Here is a 3,404-nt window from a genome sequence, read left to right as displayed (position 1 = left end):
TTTATTTTGGCCGCATCACGTGGCATGCAGGATCTTCGTTCCCCGACCAGGGATCAAACCCATGACCCCTGCAGTGGAAGCAGAGTCTTAACCACTGGACCGCCAGGGAAGTTCTTCAATATGACTTTTTAGGAGAGAGGAAGTTGAAGGGAAACTCTGACCCTGAGATTATGCCAATTTGTTCTCACCAATCTATAAAAGCTGGAACAGAAAGAAGAAAGCCCCCAGATATAACTTCATGTTCTTACAGTCTTTTTCCGACTTATCCTATTTTCTCCAGGACTCCTCCAACTACCTGTCCCTGACAGTGCTTAATACAATTCTTCAGACATTTTTGTAATCCTAGCAATTAGGGTAAATTCCTCAGACTGGATTGTGCTATTCCCAAGTATTTGCTTTCCTTCTCTGCAAGAGTTACACTTCCCCACCCACTGACATCAGGCACATACAAGTGACTTGCCTCACCAGTGAAATGTGAGTGCAAATGACATGTCTCTCTTCTAAACAGCGACTTTAAGAGCCACCGTGTGGTTTCATCTCTCTTGCTCTTCTCCCTCTGTCACAGTGCTCCTTGCCCACATAGGGTCTGCCCTTTCACCCGTGGTCATGGATCGAAAGGACACGAAGTAGAGCCAAAGCTAACCCAAGAGCCAAAGCTAACCCACTAAGGGTTAGATAGGATTCCAGTTAAACTGCTGTTGTTAGACTGCCATTGAGATTTGAGGTCATTTATTACTTCAGCATAACTTATCCTACACAGCTCTTCTCCTTCCAGAACTACCACTAGCAGTAGCTAACACTGATTAAGCAGGTACCACTTACCAGGCACTGTGCTAAGTCCACTGCTTCATTAATCTTCATGACAAAGCCATGATGTAAATACTGCTGCTACCTCTATCTCACAAAAGAGGGAACCAAGAACTGGGAGGTTAGGTCACTTGCTCACAAGACTGTATCACTCCCAAGTGGCAGCACCAAGCCTAGTATCTAAGCTTCTGGTTTCAGAGCAGCTTCACTTATCACTGCTTCAATAAATGCCTATCGAGCCAATGACTGAATGAAAATGCAGAGTGACCAGACATCTAGAATTCACACTGAAAAAGCCAGACTTTTCAGACTGACAAGGAGAAAAGGATCACTATCTGACTGATAAGCTAGGTTATGCTCTGGCAACAAGTGACCTCCAAAAATCTAAGTGCCTAAAAGCAATTAAGGTTTTTTCCCCCCTCCCTCATGATACAGGTCAATCACAGATTGGTCATATCTACAATTCAGACTGCAAAGAAGGATGGAAGGATGAATGGATGGATAGATGGATGGGTGGGTGGGTGGAAGAAAGGGCAATCTAATCATAGTATGTGGCAAATATGGCATCTCAACTCAGTGAGGAAACAGTGCCTCTTTAATAATTGGTGGGAGCAAACTACCATCTACATGGCAGTTCAGTATCTATTAAAAGTGTAAACATGGCTTCTAAAACCAAACCATTAGAATCTTCTTCACCTTGGCAGAAAAGAAAACATGAGTCTCAGGAGACATTTGGTTGTGAGAGATGCATCCTCCTCCAATCTCATGCTCTCAAATCACCATCATGTCCTTACTTTTCTCTCTACAGCACGACCCACCCCAGGAAGGCTCATGGTGGCTAGGGAAAAGGGGCTGAAAAAGCCATTCTGCAGGAACCTCCAACAGAAACATGCAATGTGGTAGATACAGACCCCTCAGACAAGACAGGGTAAGAATGCCCTCCAGACACATCAGCTCCTCTAGGGAGCCTTCCCCAAGAGGCTAGGAAGGCTCTACCAGATGCAAAAATATCCCTTCTCACAGGGCATTGCTATCCAAGAGCAATATGAGAGCTACAGTGCCAACCAAACATGTAATTTAAAATTTCCTGGACTTCCCTGGCAGTCCAGTGGGTAAGACTCCACGCTTCCACTGCAGGGAGCATGGGTTCGATCCCTGGTCGGGGACCTAAGATTCCGCATTGCCCCGCCGTGCGGCCAAAAAAAAAAAAATTCCCTAGTAGCCTTCTCAAATAGTTTTTTAAAAGGTGAAATTAGGGATTTCCCTGGTGGCACAGTGGTTAAGAATCCACCTGCCAGTGCAGGGTACACGGGTTTGATCCGGGAAAATCCCACATGCAGCGGAGCAACTAAGCCCGTGCGCCACAACTACCGAGCCTGCACTCTAGGGTCCGTGAGCCACAGCTACTGAGCACGCACGCCTAGAGCCCGTGCTCCACAACAAGAGAAGCCACCGCAATGAGAAGCCTGCGCACCGCAATGAAGAGTAACCCCCTCTCCACAACTAGAGAAAGCCCCGGCGCGCAGCAGTGAAGACCCAACAACAGCCAAAAATAAATAAATAAATCTTTTTAAAAATAAAAAGTGAAATTACCTTTAATAACATTTAACCCAACATATCTAAGATATTATCATTTCAACACATAGTGTTAAAAAGTTATCATAGTTTATACTTTTTTCCCAACCATCTCTCTCTTTTTAAAAAATATTTATTTTATTTACTTATTTAGGCTGCGCCAGGTCTTAGTTGCAGCACGCGGGATATTGGTTGCGGCATCTTTAGTCGCGGCATGCAGACTTCTTAGGTGCCGCATGCGTGTGGGTTCTAGTTCCCCGACCAGGGATCCAACCCGGGTCCCCTGCATTGGGAGCGGAGTCTTACCCACTGGACCACCAGGGAAATCCCCCCAACCATCTCTTGGAAATCAGGTGTGTATTTGACACTTACAGTACATCTCAAAAAGACGTTAAATTTTCAAGGATTAAAGGGAAGTATAGTCTCAGCAAAACAATAACCTTGTGTCTGATGGAAAAGTGTTTTAGACTTCTTCATTATTCAGATAGATATTAATTAACTGGAAGTAAAAATAAGAAGGCAGTTCATCAGTAGCATTAGCCACACCTGAAGCGTTCAATAGTCACTGGCAGCCAACGGCTGCCGGAGTGGAGAGCGCAAATGGGACCCCCGCGGCGGAAGTCGAGGCGGGGAGATTTGGAGAGGTAGCTGCAAACCACGAGGACAGGGTACTGGACACCAAGGGAGGAAACCCCGCCCCACCCACAAGGAAGGCGAGCAGTCAGGAGGGGTGAGCTGCACAGCCCACAGCGCGCACCCTCCATCTCCACACCTCCTGAAGGACCAGCCTCAGCCTCGGATACCGCCCACGCCAGCCCGGCGCCTAAGGTCGGAGAGCCGGGGGGAGACGGGGGGCGCGGTCACCCTCTTCTCGCCCTGGCACTTCGCCAGCTCGCCCGACTCACCGTCCACTGCCAAGCTGGAATTGCTCCCGCGAGGTCCACATCTGCGCCTGGGTAGGCAAAGCGGCAACGATAACGGTACCACCGTGGGCGTCCAGTCGCTAAGCGATCTCACAGCCC

The sequence above is a fragment of the Monodon monoceros genome, unplaced genomic scaffold (genome assembly GCF_005190385.1).
Source record: "Monodon monoceros isolate NGI ecotype Baffin Bay Population unplaced genomic scaffold, NGI_Narwhal_1 Super_Scaffold_3, whole genome shotgun sequence".
NCBI lineage: Eukaryota > Metazoa > Chordata > Mammalia > Artiodactyla > Monodontidae > Monodon > Monodon monoceros.
The sequence above is the reverse complement of the archived record's forward strand: the minus strand, read 5'-3'. Positions refer to the sequence as shown.